Source organism: Lissotriton helveticus, chromosome 10, assembly GCF_964261635.1.
Source record: "Lissotriton helveticus chromosome 10, aLisHel1.1, whole genome shotgun sequence".
Taxonomy (NCBI): domain Eukaryota; kingdom Metazoa; phylum Chordata; class Amphibia; order Caudata; family Salamandridae; genus Lissotriton; species Lissotriton helveticus.
The window spans coordinates 649,809,395-649,829,822 of NC_136071.1; positions in this window are offsets into that span (position 1 = coordinate 649,809,395).

Below are 20,428 nucleotides of genomic sequence, written 5' to 3' on the forward strand. Positions count from 1 at the left end.
CATCACTGCCAGGATCGTAATCAGTCCCTAAGTGAAGAATATTGTGGTGTCTCCATATGATTTAGTTGAAAGGAAGTTAATAACTTTGTATGGCTGTATAAGGGTACCTTTTTTAAATTATCTAAATCATGGCTTGTTCCAACTCTTTGCTTTTTATTTTCATGTGTTCCCACTTTAGTATTGGTAGTTAATAATAATTAAAAAAAGATATTCATTATTAATATTGTAAACTAAATATTTTATATTTTATTGTTTAAATGTGAATTTATTGGCTTGTAGTTTGCGTTGTTTTTTTTTAAAGTAAATTTTAGTTAATTTTATATATCCTAATTTGTGTGTGAGCATGGAGTAGTGATTGCTTATATAACATTTTTAGTCTGTAGCATATTGCATAAAATATTTTAGAGTATTAGTGGAAATAGTAAATTTCACCTTTTAGGGCTCGATTACGATGTCTATGCTGACTAACATAGCTGCAGTCTCAGGACCGACCGACAGCAAGTCTGCGGTCCCGGCACTGCAAGTCAAGTCAAGTCAAGTCAAGAGAGTTGTATAGCGCGCTACATACCCGGAGGGTCTCAAGGCGCTTGAAGAAGGGTGGGGAATCACATGTCAAATATCCAAGTTTTAAGTTGCTTTCTGAATGCTAGGTGGTTCTGAGTGAGACGAAGGTGAGTGGGGAGTGAGTTCCAGGTTTTAGCTGCGAGGTAGGAGACGGATCTACCTCCCATGGTGGTTTTATTGATGCGAGGTACGGTGGCAAGGGCTTGGTTGGAAGATCGTAGCTGGCGAGAGGGGGTGTAGAAGGAAAGTCGTGTGTTGAGGCATTCAGGTCCAAGTTCGTAAAGTGCTTTGTGTGCGTGGGTTAGGAGGCGGAAAGTAATCCTCTTATTGACGGGGAGCCAGTGGAGGTTTTTCAGGTGACAAGAGATGTGGTCTTTACGCGGGATGTCTAGTATGAGTCTGGCTGATGCGTTCTGGATGCGTTGGAGTTTTTTCTGGAGTTTTGCGGTGATACCGGCGTATACGGTGTTTCCGTAGTCCAGGCGGCTTGTAACCAGTGCATGGGTGACTGTTTTTCTGGTTTCGGTTGGGATCCAGCGAAATGTTTTTTTGAGCATGCGAAGAATGTTGAAGCATGATGATGAAACGGCGTTGACTTGTCTGTTCATAGAGAGTGAGGAGTCCAGGATGACGCCTAGGTGCAATGCGACTACACATCGTGAAATTGCATACTCCCATTTCTCTATGGGAGCTTGGGCTGCGGCTGTAAACCGGCTGTAGCACAAGCTCCCATAAGGAAATGAGAGATTCTGTTAATCCCTACACCACATGGTAGACACCTCAAGGTGCCTGCCACATGGTGCAGGGATTAATATGGGGGTACCATAGGTGCCACCTCGGTCCCCAACCAGAGGCCGCAAGGAGAAACTGGTCCCTAAATTCACATTCTGACCGGATTTCCATGTCGGAAAGCCCGGCATGGAAAGCCTGTCGGAACTGAGCATCATCATTCCAACGGCGGAAACACTGTCCATTGGGATTACCTGCCAGTCCATGAATGGCAATGGGCTCCTTGAGCTTATCGGAATCCAGCTGGAATGACCCGCCCGTTTCAGTTTCGATCACCTGCATTGTAATGCACATATCGGAACTGAACCTGAAATGAGGCTCGGAAAACCTCCAACCGGCAGTCAGAGGCTTTCTGAGCTTCATTGTAATCAGGCCCTAATGTCCAACATCTTCACCAGATTGACTTAAATTAGAGTGGGAACAGTAAATGTCACCCTTTTAGGGGCCGATTCCGATTCGGTAAAATTAACCCTGGGCGTAGTACTTCGCTACGCCCAGGGTGTGGGCGTAGTGTTGCCTACTTCGCCATTTGCAAAGTAGGCGTAGCGAAGTTGCCCGCCACCCGCCTCCCTCCCGCCCTCCCTAAATACTTAAATAACGTTTTTAAAAAGAATAAAACCACTTACCTTGTCGGCTGCGTCCCCGGGGCTCCCTCTCGTAATCGCGCTGCCGTCTCGGACACTAATGCGCATGCGCCGCCGCCAGCGCATGCGCATTTCTCACGAGAAATGCGCATGCGCGGGCGGCCGCGCATGCGCATTAGTATCCAAGATGGCGGCGCGATTACGAGAGGGAGTCCCGGAGACGCAGCTAACAAGGTAAGTGGTTTTTATTCTTTTTAAAAATGTTATTTAAGTATTTAGGGAGGATGTATGATGTTACAACGCAGGCTATTACAACGCCTGCCTTTACAATGCGGTTTTTACATCGCATACCATTACAACGCATAGCGCTTTTGGGTGCTGGATAGTGAATAGTTTAATTTACTATTCCAACTCCAGTCCCCGTGGACACTAGGGAAGGTATTGGATAGTAAATTAAACTTATTCCCTATCCTAGAGCGCCCCCCAGCGCAATGCGTTGTAATAGTTTTCATTGTAATGACCGCGTTGTAATGGTAGTACGTTGTAAAAGTTTTGTTGTAAGTGATGTTTACCATTTAGGGAGGGCGGGAGGGAGGCGGGTAGTATTTAGGGAGGGCGGGAGGGAGGCGGGTGGCACGTAGTGGGGCTATGCTAAGTGCGTAGGTGGACGTAGTTTCTTGCCCACTTCGCGTAGCTTCGCGTAGCCCCACTACGCCTACTACGCCCAGGGTTAGGTAAAATCATGTCCGAATCGTCATACGGAGCCTTTTTCCCGTACGAATAGTACGGAGAACCGTACCCGTACGTACGATGTAGTAGGATGCGTACCCAATGCAGTTCTCCGTACGATTCGTACCAAAGACCGTACGACTCAATAATCTGTACGAATCGTATTCGGAACACGCAGTACGCGATGTCCGTATGGATTGAAGCAGCTTTTTCCGACCCAGCAAGTACGATTCAGGTCAACAGCACTCTGTATGCCGCTTTTGCTATGGGAGTTTAAAGCGTCCGGAAAACCAGATTTCGAGTCAAAATGCATACGGAACGGACCCCCCCCGTGTACGATGCGTACACCCCATCATTGCAGGGGTATGCTGCATTGGGGTACGGTGCGTACACCCCTGGAATACAGGGGTATGGTGCGTATGTCCCCGTTCATACCCTCCATGACTGTAGGTGAACGGTGCGTAGGGATACGGTCCGTACCCCCCAAGGTCGTACGTGTACGGTGCGTACACCCCCTGCGTACACCCCTTTAATTTATGGGTATGGTGCGTACGCGATAGTGTAGCTCTCCGTATGAATTGCTCATACCCGACGTATTTGTACGAATCGCGTCCCCATTCCCCAGTCCGGATTGTACTTGGCTGGTCGTACGGCATGTTTACGATTCGTACGGTTTACTGTGCGGGTCTATGTCACACGGATTTACCCTTTACTTTCGTACGGTTCGCGACGATTCATACGGATTTCGAGCCAACGGATCGTACTACGCGATTTGGACAGATTACTATGATTCGTACAGAAATGGCTACGAATCGTCGTACGGATTTGTGTCCCAAATCGGAATAGACCATTTAGTGTCCAACCCCTTCCTCAAATTGGTATAGATAGGTGTGGGAATAGCAGATGTCATCCCTTTAGTGTCCAATGCCTTCCACAAATTGGTATAGATTGTAGCGAGAATAATATATGTATAGCCTTTAGTGTCCAACACCTTCTCCAAATTGGTATAGATTACAGTAGAAATACTAAATGTTGCCTCTTTAGTTTCCTACACCTTCCCCAAAGTGGTGTAGATTGGAGTGCGAATAGTATTTGTCACTCCTGTAGTGTCCAACACCTTCCTCAATTCAGTAAAGATTGGAGTGGGAATAGTAAATGTCACCCCCTTTAGTGTCCAACACTTTGTTAGAAAAGGGTGTATGTTACAGTGTTATAATTTAATGTTATAATTGTTGTGTGTATTACTTTGTTTTGATTTTATAATTATCTAAGGAGTTGAAATAGTTTGTGTTGTTTAACTAGTATTGTTTTCATTTAGCAACATAATATAAAATAAATGTATGTTAGTAATTAACAATATTATTAATTAGACATGCTTACATAATAAAGATATATAACACATTTTTTAAAATATATTTATATAGAGAGAATTAAATAAAACATTGTAATACAGTTTTATTATGATATAAAAATGCAAATTATATTTAAATTGTAATGCATGTACATTTTCTAATATGTTTTCTCCTTTTTTTCTAATTTTAATATCCATATTTTCAACATCATTTGCTAATACATTTTTTTTGTTATTTTAAATAATTGTATATATTTTAATATTATTTCATGTACATGTTACAAACAGTTTTTGACATTTTTATCATGCACAATATTTTTTAATACATTTATTCAACATTTTAATTTTATTTTCCAATTCATTTCTATAGGGAGATAACCTTCTTTTAGTTTTATTTAGCAACCATGTTTTTGTACCACTATTTTCTATTTTGTAGTCTGTTTGTGTCATTTTAGTCTATTTTCTGGATTCCAGGTCGCTACTGTCAATCGAAACAGGTAAGTCCTTTATGAAGGTTTTCTTAATGGTTTTGAGAGTATGGGGATGTTTGGGAGAGGTCTAGAGGTTAGTTATAGAATTGTTTGTGAGTTTTTTTGTACATTTGGGGCCTCATTCGATGTCGGTTGGAAAGCATTCCGACTGACTCCTTGTCGGAATGGTATTCCAACTGGCAACACAGGCTCCCAGTGAAAAAAGGGTGGTTGCGGAAAACCTTGCACCCTGTGTCGGGCTCCGCATGGTGCCTGCCACACTGTGCATGGTTGTAAAGAAGGGTCCCATTGGTATCCCCACGGGAGGGGTCTGCTACGGGCCCCAAAGCCAGTTTTTGACAGCCGTTTCATGTCAGACGGACTGATTCAGAAAGGCTGTCTGAATCTGACATCGTAATGCGTCAGTTGGAAATGCAGTCCTTAGACCTGAACGACTCGGAGTGTCTGAATGCCGGTCAGAACCAAGTCGGAAAGACCGAAGGGTTACCTTCTATCGTAATTGGTCGGTCGGAAACATGGGTTACAGAACGGTTTAGGGAAATCTGAATGCCATTCGGAGCCTTTCCGAACGCCATCATAATGAGGTTGTATTATTAGTTTTTTTTACTAGTGTATAGATTGCCGTTTTTATACACAGTTTTAGTAATGTTTCATTATGTTATGGCATATTATGTTATGTTACGCATTTTATGTTCATTAAGTGTAATGTATATACATTTTTGGGAATGTTATTTGTTTTGCTGGTGAGTTTTCCTGCATACCTTATAGGTTTTTGCCAACTAATGTGTCCAATGCGCACTGGCAGTTGCAGTTTTTAATTTTTTTGTAGAAATCACTTTTGGTTTATTTAACCAATTTTTTTTAGCTGTGGTTGGAGTTTTTTGGGTTTACAGGAGAATTTTCCTTAAACACTTTTTCCTATTTCTTATTGTTCTTACATACCTTGAATTGCTTTGCGGTATGTCTATTGGATTTGGTTTTTTCCGCATTTTTTGGGGGGCTTTTTGGAGAAAAAAAATCCCTTTTTTGGTGGATAATTACTTTTGACTATGTGGATACAGAAAACGATCTGCAGCTCCTAAACAATGACTTATATATATATATATATATATATATATATATATATATATATATGTATTTTCGGGGTGAGAGATGTAATATTTTATTGTTTGTGTAATATGTGATTTGTTTTTTAAATTGTATGGTTTATGTGGTGTCTTTATTTTATGTGATGGGTTGAGTATGTTCTTTGAGCTTTTTGGTTGGTCCAGTTTACATTTTTCATGTCAATATTTATGTATTATTTAATTAGTTTTTGTTAATGTTTAGACTGATGTAATAAAATATTATTCTAAAAAAAGTTCAACCGGTGCACCAAATAGTACCTAAATATTTTACTGAGGTAAAAAAAACATAACTGTGTGCATATTCACGCATATAGTTCTATTCCCTTTATTATAAGATCTGTGGCAATAGCAGGATAGGTGTGATTGCTGGTAGTGGTTCCACTGTCATGCTTAGTTTCTGTAAACAAATATTATGTTTACTATTTATATAAAAAAATATTTGCCATCTTGCTTTAGATTTAGTGCAATTTTTGGGGACTTTTGTGCATTAATACTCAGTATATAATATGCTTTCAGCACTTATTTATAACTAATCTACTCTGTTGTTTAAGAGGAGTTTAATTTTAAACTGTAGCATGTTGCACATTCTTTTGGTTTGCTTTCTAAATTTAGGTGCAATTTGGCTAACAGATTGCTCCATTTGCAGTTGCTGGTAGCTTTGCTCTTTTTGTAATGCTTCCATAAATGTATAGAGCATAGTTTGGGTTCTGCCTAGTGGGGATTGGAAGGCAGTGCGCCATCCTTCCACTGCTCTATTTGTTTTCACTTTTTGTGCCTAGGTGCTGTAATATACATTCCACCGTGGTATTTGCAATCTGGGTAGGCATCTGTGTCCCCAGCAATGCAGTCTGCCAACCCAAGTATCCTCAAAATAATCCATTAGGGGGCTTTACCATTGCTGGAGTCCATTAGTCAGTGGGTTAAAAGTGCAAAACTGAATTACCTGGATTTTGGCACCAACAGAGTCGTTTTCCTCTGGGTCAAGTTGCTGTGTGAAAGGGGGCCTGGAGAAAGGAATCCACGTGGGAGACTGAAGGGAAGAAAAGTAAATGGTGGTTATGCACCCCAATTCCATCGATTCAGCTGACTTAAAGCAGGCGGTCACCAAGCCACCATCAGGTCAACAGAAATTGAACTTGTAATCCAGAAGGCAGTAACCTTGTTATACCACCCTCTGACAGCTGGTTTCACCCCTAACACCATTGCAGTCGGCTGCAAATAGCTGGTGGCAGTGGCAGAACCCCAGCATTCTTTCCTTGAGCAACCTGCCCACATCATAATTCAGTGGGCAGACATTCAGCTAGGCGTGCGGGGAATCCAACACCATCACGATGGTGGGACCATCACTGCCAGGATCGTAATCAGTCCCTAAGTGAAGAATATTGTGGTGTCTCCATATGATTTAGTTGAAAGGAAGTTAATAACTTTGTATGGCTGTATAAGGGTACCTTTTTTAAATCATCTAAATCATGGCTTGTTCCAACTCTTTGCTTTTTTCTGTAGGCAGTAGATATTTGTTTATTGTGTTTTAAGAGTTCTTAGTAAGTGCTGCTTTATTTGATAGTAGGGCATATATATAAGGGATTAAACAGATTATATTTACCATGTACGGTTTATATCTGAGTGAAAGGTTTGGGACACATCTTGAAGGTCCCATCCATCATCCCGATTTGACAATGGCTTAGTTTTAATAAGTTATTTGCTGTGGAGAATATTAGGATTTGTTTCTCATTTTTTAGGTTGTCATTTAAAAGGAAAGGTTCTTCTTTATATGTCATTGTTAAATGTCCAGGTATTTCTGTGTCTTGGTATCTTCTACAGGCAGGGGTAGTATTGCTGGTGGGTTTTTTGGTTCATGAAATTAAACATTTTAAAGTGGGTCTGTTGTTGGTTGTCCTGTGATGCGCTTAGGGACTTTAAGCAATATATCTTCTAGGATTTGGGTAGCCAGTGCTTTCCTATCTTATATCCTGCAATACCTCAATACTTCTATACAACGTTATCTTTTGTAGTCACCCTCCCATAGCATACATTAGAATTTGTGTTGGTACATGTCCAAATCTCTTTTTCTGTTGATGCACTTTCTTGGTTTTAGGTGTAACTTATGTGACTTAGCAGTTGCTTTCCTTTCTGGGATGTTATATATTTGGGTTGCTGTGCCATTATATTTGAAAATTGAGTAATAGTATAAATAAATACAATGTTTATATGTTTGTTATTTACATATACATTTATGCAATCACTTCTATTTTTAATATTTACATGCATGTTCTTTTTACATGTTTCACACTGTTTTGCAGTTTTTCCGTTAGGGGTGTTATAATGTGGAGCAGGTGATTCCTTCTCTGTTATAAAAAAAAAAGCCTCAGTTTTATTTTAAATGTTTTTTTGGGGTAGTGTGCAGGGATTGAGGTTCTTAGGTTTATTTTCATTCACTTTTGGGGTGAGTTTATATTTTTAAATAACTTTTGTATGGTTACTTTGTTATATCTTTTTACTGGTTTGTGGTAGTTTGTTTTTCTGACAGCTGATCATTTTTGAAGTGGTAGTGTTTTTTTAGGTAGTACATGTACCGAGATAAATGTTGGAGTGTGTTTTGTTAAGTAATTGCTATTTTACACTTTTAAGTTAATTTACAAACAAGTTTTAGTTTAAATATAGGTTTTACCTATTTGGTTAGGTAGTTGTTGAGATGTATATATCACTTCTTTAAGAGTCTGGTTATAGAATTCAGCAGAGTTTACTCATCTTACAGTGTTTGTCATTTTAGAAATCATTCATTGGTAAGATGTGTGCACCTTTTATGTTGTTAATTTAATTGTTTGTCTAATTTTATTGATTAAGGTTCTTTATAATTTGATTTTATAGATTAGCATGGTTTTTATTTGATTTTTTTAAATATTCAAGTTGATGTATAAATGTTTGTAGTTAAGGGCAATACTTTTTGTTATATTGTTATGAATTGAGTTATATACTTTTATGGGGTAAATTGTAAATATTGTTGGTGATCTAATATGTTTATTTTTAAATTCAACAGTGCATGGAATGATTCATTTTTATTTCGAATAATTGTTTTATGTAAAAAGAATCAACATATTATTTGTTTACTTAAAGCTGACAGTATGTTTGTTTCTGATGTAAGGGTTTTCAATATAAGCATAAATCTATATTTTTTACAATGATATTTGTGGTTTTATTAGTATAAGAAGGAGATATTTTTGTAAACAATATTTATTTTCTGTTTTTTTTGTGTTTCTACTGCATAAATGTTATGTCAGTGATCACAAGCATCATGGTCTTCCTCAGTGAAAAATACATGTTATAAATGTACTCACACATCAGAATAACATGACAATTAGGAAATATATAACAAAAAATTGCCAAACCTAGGTCTTTACAAATACAAATATTTACTTAGTAAAATTCCATAAAAGTGAAGTCAATCAGCTTTAGGGGTCAGGAGTTATTGCAAATGCAAAATGGTACCCTAGGATTCTTTTTTTGTTGCATTTTACATGTAAACTATTCGGAAACACCTGGGGAAAGCAAGCATTACTGCAAACCACATATTGTGGACATGTGACCTATTGCAGAGCAATTATCACATGTCAAGTCCAGGCTTCTTTGAAGTTCAATTACCCTGTGTGGGCAGGTGACAGATCTTTATCACAGAGGCTACCCAGTAGCTGATTTTTGTGGATGCTCAGCAACTCCCCCCCTTCTCCAACCTCCAAATGTGTTCTTATTGTCTGGACACACCGCCTGGCCACTTCTAGCCCACTTCCAGGATGACTGGTCCTTAGGACTTTGTTGAACCATCTTGTTATTCTACTACAGCTCTAATACCTGATTTCAGTTACTCGATGTGCCTTAAATATTAATGTAAGTCATAAGCAGTGTAGGAGCTTGCTATGGTTTGCGCAAAGGATGGACACAACTGCAGCCTCTCTGAAGTCAGAAAAGGTGGGATGGGCACTCTCTCTGGGTCCTCACTTGGAAGTCCTTACAGCAAACACTAGAGGATGGGCGGTGCAACCAAAGGCAAAGGAGCAAGCTGCCCATCATCTGCAAATATGACACAGCAGAATGTGGGCACTAATCAACAATTGGAAATTCAAGACATTGAGAAGGTGATAAGTGATATACACTGTCGATTAAGTTCAAATGTGGAGGTGAAAGGAGTCACAGAATATGCTCCCAGATGGCAATAAGGTTGTCCTTTATGAGCAGGCAATCAAAGCCAATCCATTGGTGTGTTTGCCATCTTAAAAAAACATGTGGGTGTTTGAGAAGGAAATAGTGGCAGAATGACTAGTCATATGGCAGTATAAGTGAATCACAACACTAAATTAACTTGAGTACATTGGTCAACCAGAGCCAAGAATTGGAACGGTTCTGCTTAATGAAAAATATGCAATAAAACACAAGGAATTGCAGTCATTGCCATAAACTCATGGATCAAATAAAAATTGCAAAGGCACAGTTGAAAACATGTTGTTATGTTTCGAAGCATTAACTCAAACTGAAGCTTATTGTGCAAAGTGTAATGAGTGTGAGTCAAACATGCATTTGTAATCTGACTGTTAAGGATTTTAGGACATGCAGAAAGATGGTTGAACAAGTGGATCAAAAGCACCCGGAAATCAGGAGTTGATCAAATTCAGTATGCCCCAGTGCTAATATAGATCTACCACAAGGTAACTTCATCTAGGAATATTGATGTTGCCAGTGACTCCAGACATTCAAGACAAAGTTATTTTTTTAGAAGGAGTTTCTATGTGATTTCTATGAAGATCAGTCCTTGCAAAGAGAATGAGTGATTCACAGCTTTGTGGTGTAATAGAGCAGATATCGCAAGGTCAGATGGTGTATGACTTTGGAGGGTTAAGTAGTTAACAGTATTCATCCAGGACTGGAAAGACTATTTGATAGCAACCAATTGTCCAATGCTAGATTAACACAGAGAGTAATAAAATTAAAATGTTGATATTTGCCATTATTATCAATTAGAATTCAAGCTATAAGCTTCACTAAACATGTAAAGTCTATTATGATCTCTCTGGTCCCTATCCACAATGTTATGAAATATGGAAAATTGACAGTGGAGTAACATAGGTATTGTATAGACAAATCTTACTTTGAAACCGTTGGGTACCTAAAAACCCCCAGCCAATCATATTCAGTGAAAAGTGTTGTCACATCCAATGCAGTAGGACTACCAACTAGGTAACAAATAATTACAGATAATGTTGAGTAGGAACGGATAATGGGAAGGGATTGATATACAGTGATGTAAGAGAAAAAATAAATATATCAGAATTATCTCACTCATGAGAATATACTTAGCATTACTGTGGATAGAAGGACATGACAGAAAAAAAGCAGGTGAAAAAATGCTGCTTCATTAGGTAATGCTATCTGTGTGATAGGTGGACATTCGTCCTGACAAATTTACCATACTCGTGAAAACATCGGCTGCATCAAAACATCTAAATTAATTCACTATAGCGTGTGGGTATAGGTGCCTTGAATGTCTGAGTTACCAAGAATGTCCCAGATAATCCAACCGTTGGTAAGAGAATTGGGACTGTATGAAGAATTTTTTTACTTTACCCCATCTAAAATTCGACCATGCGGTATTGCTCACATGTGGTCAATATTGTGTTTGGAATATAACAAACAATAGTTGGGCCATCAGCAAGGAGTTACGGACAAATAATAATTAAAACCATATAAGGTGACATATTCAATGGGGGGAAAGGAAGCTTATTCTCACATCATATGTAAAAATGTCTCTAGTCTGGCAATCCTTCCAAATAACAATTGAAAAATATTGTTTGATCACAATATCCTGGTCTACATTTTGTGAGTAGAAAAATATCGAAAACCGAAGTTAAGTACATCATTTGTAGATATTTTAGCATATTGAAGAGTGGGACTGGCCTACAGTTCAATCCAGCAGTACCAAGAGGGCTGGTATGGCAGGTCAGTGTTTGAAATTTTTGTTTTAGCTGTTTGGGACCCTACCTATGGTTTGGTGGGCCAGTATCTACTATTGATATCCCTTATATTAATACAAACATTTGGTGCCGCAAGCTGAAATGCATGCAGCCTCCCGTACCTTATAAAACATCCATACAGCATGACTTTGTAGGTTCAAAACTCCCCCAATATAAAGAATATGTGCCCCTTTTTTAGCAATCAGATTCAGTAATGGGGACACAAGTTCAAGCCCAATGTTATTTATTCTTCCAGTCCCAACCTGCTATAATATTGAAATTTAAGTTCTAAAACTTTAATATAATTTTTAATATGGTGTTTTTATTGTATTGTAGCCTGTTTCTTATATATGTTATTGTGAAGTTTGATGTTTATTATAAAATAATTATTGTAATAAATGTATTTATTTATATATATATATATATATATTACCTACTGGCGGTCGCCAGTAGGTATATATAGTTAGGATTTTTTCTCTATGGGTTTTTTGAAAATTCTATGTCTAATAACTTTGGCGTTTGTGGACGGAATTGGCTGAAATTTTCAGGAAAATGGCACATTTTCTTTCTGAGCAGCCCTTGAAAATTTGGGGGGGGTTCGTCCAGTGGGGGCCGAGAAAAAAGGGGGGTCCCAAAACATGTTTTTAACATTGAGTTTTCCATAGGGCGGTTGGCCTCACTTTTAGCCCGAACGGCTGAATGGATTTGCACGAAACTTGGCAAAATTGTAGGGACTGGTAGCCCGATGTGCCTTTTGTAGGTCTCAATATATGTGCTCCAGTGGATTTTGAGAAATTAACGTTTAAAAAAAGATATATATCTGTAACAGCGGACCGGGCAGCGCTCTGGTTCGCGGACTTTTCGCGCAACGGAGCTTTGTGAAGCGAAGCTGATTGGTTCTCCGGCGTCTGTCAACATTCCAAACAGTCCGTAGCGGCCGCCATCTTGTCTCTCGGTAGGATCGAGAGACAAGAGGAGGCCGAAGCGAAGGGGCAAATGACCATAAGGGGGCATAGTACATTGTCGCTCACCCCCTAGGTTTGATGTGGAGGTTTTAAAAGGGCCCCGCGGGGCAAAAAAAAATAAAAATAATAATAATCGAACAGCTGAATGGATTTGCACGAAACTTGGCAAAATTGTAGGGACTGGTAGCCCGATGTGCCTTTGCTAGATCTCAATATATGTGCTCCAGTGGATTTTGAGAAATTAACGTTAAAAAAAAGGTATATATCTGTAACAGCGCACCGCTTCGCGTACTTTTCGCGTTACGGAGCTTTGCGAAGCGAAGCTGATTGGCTCTCCGGTGTCTGTAAACATTCCAAACAGTCCGTAGCGGCCGCCATCTTGTCTCTCGGTAGGATCGAACAGCTGAATGGATTTGCACGAAACTTGGCAAAATTGTAGGGACTGGTAGCCCGATGTGCCTTTGCTAGGTCTCAATATATGTGCTTCAGTGCATTTTGAGAAATTAACGTTCAGAAACAAGATATATATCTGTAACAGCGCTCCGCTTCGCGGAGATAAAATTATATGTGTATTACCTAGCTGTTGCTAACACCAGTTAGCGACGGCTAGTAGAAGATAGCGACCATCTTGGGCCCCACTTTGCATGTGAGTGATATTTATCACTAATGACATGCAAAGTGGGCATGCCAAGATGTTAGCGACTGGAAACAGTCGCTAACATCGCTATCTCCTATTATCAACTTTTGGAAATATTCGAGATAAGGGCGAATATCTCTGAAAGCTACCACCTGCCCTGAGCAGTTCTTAGCCATGTTATCCAATGGGAGGTGGATAACATGGCTAAGAGCATTAGCTCGGTAATGCATGAATATCGCTGAGTTTTCAGCGATATTAATGCATTGCGGTCGTTTTTTATCGTATTTCCGATAAACCTTGATAATAGCAAGGTTTATCTGCGATAATTTCTGACGGTAAAAAAATCGTTGCTAAGCATCGTTAGGGATAAATATCGCTTAACTTTGGTAATATGCCCCAACGTCTGTTAACGTTCGATTCGAAGGAAATCAGGAAGTGTTGAAAAACATTGTCTGCGCCATCTTGTCTTTTTTCAAATGCCACACTTTTGTCGTGCACGGCAGCCATTTTAGATGCCTTGACCAGACCCACTCTGTGCACGCTGTCGATCCTTAGCATGGCTCCCCACCCTCGCAAACATCTCCCCCAGGCAGTGGTCACCCCCGCTCTCTGTCTTATGCATGGGTAATAAACCTCCCCCATCTGCGCTGCTGTTCCCTGAGAATCACACCCTGTGCCCGCCCGACACCTCCCTTTCGCCCTATTCACTACCGCACCCTCTGACACTCCTTTTCCTCTGTGTCCGATTGTCCAGGCTGGTCCTAGGGTATCAGCTAGCCCTGCAGATGTAGTTTATGGCCACAGCTGTAAAGAATCACCCCTCTTCAAAGGAGTTATAGTAGATCAAGGCCCACACTCGATGAGATTCGTCACAGCAGAAGCGTTGCTATTATCTGAAAACCATCCTGTATTGTGATTGGGGAGGGGACCGAGCCTGAAGCGGAAGATTCCAGGGATGACTGTTTGTACATCAAAGTTTTTACAATTATGTGTCACATTAAAAATATATAGCACTCCGACAAAGTAGTAAGATTATAAAACTTTAATAATTTATAAATATATACAAGAAAACAAAAATAGTAATAACATATAAACATTTTTAGGGAAAAACAACGAAGTAGCGGTCGGCTGTGCGAATAGTCCCAACGCAGCACAACGTCCAGATTTCCGGCGTGGGGCGTCGCGGGGGGTGGGTCATCAGTAGCAAACTGTTGTGCGAATAGTTCCAAGGCAGCAGAACGCGTTGAAATCTAGATGACACGAAAGTGATGTCTAGTAAGTTGCCACCCAGCAAATAACGGCATGGGGCGTCGCGGGGGGTGGGTCATCAGTAGCAAACTGTTGCGCGAATAGTTCCAAGGCAGCAGAACGATGGCACCAAGGTGATGTCCAGTAAGTTGCCGCACTGGTTTTGGTATCCTACAATGCTGCTCCGAATAACGGCGTGGAGCGCCCCGGGGGAGGCGGCGTGAACGGGCCTCTCCAGGTGGAGTGTCATCTGTTGTAGTGGGGCGCCCCTTTACCGTTTCAGTTGCCATTCCGTCCGTTTTTGGTCCACTGTGTCAAAAGCCGCAATTCAGCTGAGTTGCGCCCACTCTTGCGGTGCAGCGATAGGCGGCTGTCACAGGACTCTCAAAATGGCGGCAGGCTGTTTCCTTTTTGGGCCTGGTCCACTGAAATGGCCCTGGGACACCTTGGAAATCGGACGCTTGTCTGCTAGGTCTTGGACCTCATTCTCGAAAGCGTCCCCTCCGCCTTGAGAATTCATCCAAAGTTTTGGGGACTCCGACTCCTGCAGGCTTCTGGTGGGGAGCGGCTGCCATGATTGCTCGCGGAATGACCACGACTGAGCTACGAGATGGTGGTGCTTTCATGCTGACGCCAGCTTCAGTCTGAAACATCCAGAAACAAGGTGGGGCTTTCATCGTTTGGGGAAAAAAAAAAGTTTTCATCCTATGAAAAGTGTTGTTTTTAGGTCACATGATCAAGCCTTCCATCATTAGGAAACCAAAAGTAAAATGAACCAATGAAAAGTTTTATAAACAAGTCACATGACCTGTTATGCGGCATAGGGTGTAAAATTAGGAGAAAATACGTTGGCACGTGAGGCGGCGTCAGTAGCGGACCGATGTGCGAATAGGCCGAAGGCAACACAACGCGCCAAGATCTGGATGGCACCGAGGTGGTGTCCAGCAAGTTGCAGCACTGGTGTGGCCATCCTACAATGCTGAAAGTCGGCGTGGGGCGCCCCGTTGGCCTGTGAGTTTGCGTCAGTAGCGGACCGATGTGCGAATAGGCCGAAGGCAGCACAACGCGCCAAGATCCGGATGGCACCGAGGTGGTGTCTAGTAAGTTGTCGCACTGGTGTGGCCATCCAACAATGCTGAAAGTCGGCGTGGGGCGCCCCGTTGGCCTGTGAGTTTGCGTCAGTAGCGGACCGATGTGCGAATAGGCCGAAGGCAGCACAACGCGCCAAGATCCGGATGGCACCGAGGTGGTGTCTAGTAAGTTGCCGCACTGGTGTGGCCATCCTACAATGCTGAAAGTCGGCGTGGGGCGCCCCGTTGGCCTGTGAGTTTGCGTCAGTAGCGGACCGATGTGCGAATAGGTCGAAGGCAGCACAACGCGCCAAGATCCGGATGGCACCGAGGTGGTGTCTAGTAAGTTGTCGCACTTCTGTGGCCATCCTACAATGTTGAAAGTCGGCGTGGGGCGCCCCGTTGGCCTGTGAGATGGCGTCAGTAGCGGACCGATGTGCGAATGGGGCCAAAGGCAGCGCAACAATATTTTCTGATTTGAAGACACCACAAGGCGCTGAGATGCCAAGATCCGGATGGCACCGAGGTGGTGTCTAGCAAGTTGTGGCACTGGTGTGGCCATCGTACAATGGTAAAAGTCGGCGTGGGGCGCCCTGTTGGCCTGTGAGATGGTGTCAGTAGCGGACTGATGTGTGAATGGGGCCAAAGGCAGCGCAACAATATTTTCTACTATATTTTCGGAGTAGAAGACACCACAAGGCGCTGAGATGCCAAGATCCGGATGGCACCGAGGTGATGTGTAAGTTGCGGACGGATGTGCGAATGGGGCCAAAGGCAGCTCAACAATATTTTCTGAAGAGAATACACCACAAGGCGCTGAGATGCCAAGATCCGGATGTCACCGAGGTGATGTCTAAGTTGCGGACCGATGTGCGAATGGGGCCAAAGGTAGCGTAACAAGATTTTCTGTATGGAAGATACCACTAGGCGTTGAGATGCCAAGATTCGGATGGCACCGAGGTGATGTCTAGGAAGTTGTGCCACTGGTGTGGCCATCGTACAATGGTAAAAGTCGGCGTGGGGCGCCCTATTGGCCTGTGAGATGGTGTCAGTAGCGGACTGATGTGCGAATGGGGCCAAAGGCAGCGCAACAATATTTTCTGACTGACACCACAAGGCGCTGAGATGCCAAGATCCGGATGGCATCGAGGTGATGTCTAAGTTGCGGACTGATGTGCAAATGGGGCCAAAGGCAGCGTAACAATATTTTCTGTATGGAAGATACCACTAGGCGTTGAGATGCCAAGATTCGGATGGCACCGAGGTGATGTCTAGCAAGTTGGTGTGGTCATCCTACAATGCTGAAACTCGGCGTGGGTCACCCCATTAGCCTGTGAGATGGCGTCAGTAGCGGACCGATGTGCGAATAGGCCGAAGGCAGCACAACGCGCCAAGATCCGGATGTCACCGTGGTGGTTTCATAGTTGAGAGGCACTTCATCTGCAGTGGGGCGCCGAGATCCGGATGGCACCGAGGTGATGTCTAGCAAGTTGCTGTACTTGTGTGGTCATCCTACAATGCTGAAACTCGGCGTGGGTCGCCCCATTAGCCTGTGAGATAGCTGTTCTTTGGATTTGGGCCTGGTCCACTAAAATGGCCCTGGGACACCTAAGAACTCGAACGCTCGATTTTTTTTTCCTTTCCTGTACATGCAAAAAAAGGTAAATGCCCGGTATGTTACACGCTTCATCTGCCACGATGAACTCTCCAGAGGAACCGAAAAAATATATAGTTGTGGTAACTATACCATGCATCGTCATATGGAGAGGTGGCACCAATTAATTATAGTGCTGCATAAAAGAGAGATTTGGAGGAGAACCCCTGACCTGCTAGTACATTCATCAAAGAAGTGGCACTGAGAGCTTCAGAGGCAAGGGAAACGGTCCCAAATATTTAGAAGAACTTTGGAAAGATTAAAATGACATGTTTAGATTGTGGTAAATTAATTTCATGTGGGCAGATGAGTGTTACTCTAATAAATACAGCATATGAACATCATCATAGTCGATGGTTGTAGAGACATTTTGACTATATCCTGGACCTGCCCGTCCTCGCCCAAAATGGCGCCGGAATAAATGGGACTCGTAACTCCTTGTTGTGTACTGGTTGCAGAACCTTGAAATCACGAGATACGTATGCAGTTTTGAAGCACATGGCGGGCGGGGACGAGAATTGATTGAATATTTCGACATCCCTATTGATATTAAGTTCTGATGTGTTATTGATTACTGTACTGTTGAAAATTCGAATTAACGTCACCCATGGTACTTGCCCGCAAATGTATATCTAGATAATTTTATTGTAACTGGCCCTGTCGTATTTTAATTATAAAATGTACGTCCACCGATTCCGTAACTGTTAGACACCTTAGTTTTTGCAACCTAATGGCCCGCCCGTTACGTTCCTCTACAGTGTAAATGTCTATTCATCATATACGATTACAGTTTGCTCCGTGGCAGGCCCACGTGGTTATAGGCTCTTATTTGTATAATGAAATTTTCACAATAAAGGTTTTTAAAAGAAAACATGGTAGTAGTGTATACATTGGTAAAGTTTTTAATAATAGTCACTGTTTTAGAATCATTAAAAGGCAAGTGAAATAAAGCAGACCAATTACATGAAGGGTAAAAGGTATAATACGAAGGAACGCAGTAAAGATAAATGGTCAAGGGCTGTTGTGTTTTCTATTCCTGCAACATAAAGTGATCGATAAGAATCTCATATTCAGGCGTATCGGCGACTAAGACAGCAGGTCGACCCTCTTTTGCTCAACGGCTCCGTCATGGGACGAAGAAACGCTCTTTTTCTCGAAAAAAGAATATATTTTACTTGCAGGACAGTTGTAAAATTTCCGGGAAAGTACATTAGCCTGGAACATTATAACATATATTTAAGAGAAAATAATGTTCGGAAGTAATTAAAAGCGTAATTTTTAGGTGATATGACCAAGGCTTTCATCATTAGAATAAGAAAAGTAAAATGAACCAATGAAAAGTTTTATTAACAAGTCACATGACTTGTTATGCTTACGTTACGCGCTGCGCGCCCCGGATGACTTCCGGATGCGCTAACGCGGCGCGTCATATGACGCATTACGCGACAACGCAGGTCCAGAATATAGTCAAAATGTCTCCACCAACCAGCGGTCGAAACACAACCCCTTTCAGCAGGCTAAATAGTTCTGTTAAATGACAACAGAAGGGACAGGCAACAAGAACCATCAGTCAAAGAGGGGAGGGCTAGGTCTTCTCTACCGGGTTACATTGGGGCGCTACCGGAACTGATCGAATTGGTAGTCTACAGTGTTTCTGGATGTTTCAGACTGAAGCTGGGGTTAGCATGAGAGCACCACCATTTCGTAGCTCCGTTGTGGCCATTCCGCAACCAATCATGGCAGCCGCTCTTTATCGTTATTTTGGGCGGGGTGGGTGGCGGAGCCGAGCTGTTTTGCAGCCATCATTGTGTGGAGTTCAGTTCATCTTACTAGTTTTGTATTTGTCATGAGGGGTTGTTCCTAATGTTTCTATTTTAGCGAGGTCAAAAAGAGATCCCATTAGTGGCCTACTGATTTTACTCGATTCCTTTTCTTTTTTTTTACACGATTTTTCGTTATCTGCAAAGACTAAACAGAGTATTGTGTTTGTTTGTAAATAGAGAATGAACCAAAGAGAACTAATTCTAAAACAGTAAATACTTCTATTTGGATAGTATGTATCCAACATATTTGTTTTCAGAATGTCTGCACTGTTTGGTTCTTTCTGGGCTAAATATTCAATTTCTTGCACAGGTTTTAGAACACGGTTTCGTGTTTCTGCAAGACCCAAACTCACCCAGAGAATAGTCCTTGATTTAGCATAAAGACTTGCTGATGATAATCGGTCACAACATTCATATTCTCCTTCAGTTCCGTCTTTTCAGATTTTGTGATGTAAGACGTTACATATCGAGCCACAGCAATAGAGTTGTCTGCAACATATTGTACGCTGACAAGCCATTAAATTAATTAGGTGTGAATCCAAAACACTATCTTTCTGTTGCACTTTATCCATAAATTCCTTTGCTGAAATATTATGCAGATGAACTCCACTTTTTAAGATATGATTTACTGCATAAGAGAGACCAGATAAGTCACTCTCAAACAGAAGATGAAACAAATATGGAATGCATTGGCGAAACCTCGGATCTTCTGCATATAATCTTGTTGTCCGGAATTCAGATGCAGGAATCTGCATAGGTCGATCATCATATCGTGTACCTTCACCTGTAGGGAATAACTGTGGGAAACAACGACCTTCCAAACTTTCTTCCCACACACTAATAGGATTTCCTTTCGCCTTTTTCATCTGAAATAATTCAATAGCATTCCCTATTGCTTCTTTGGAATGCAGTGGATGAACACTGTAATGTTCATAAATTTCTTCACTTCTGGATAGATCAACTTTTTCAATTTGTCCAATAGACAAATCACTCTCCTCTTCTTCACTTACATCTTTTTCTTCTACGTATACATCTTTATAGTACTTATTGTTTTGAACTAAATACAACGTTGCCTTTTTGACTTTTCTAACATCCACTAAATCTTGCCAGATTTTCTTACTCTCTGTAGGTACACCATTAACTAGAATAACTAGAGGTTCCTCTTCTACATTTTCAACACCAATTGTTTCCATATTTTTTTTTTAATCAAGTGGCAAATATACAACTCTACCCTTTAATCCTCTTTGTAAATCTGAAGGATTTAATTTGCCAGTCTTAGGCTCCATACGAACAATAGCCTGAAAAGGATGTACACATGGGATCAGAATAGTCTCATAAGTATTTAAATCCATCAATTCTGATGGAATATTTATCAACTCTAGATTATTATGAACAGC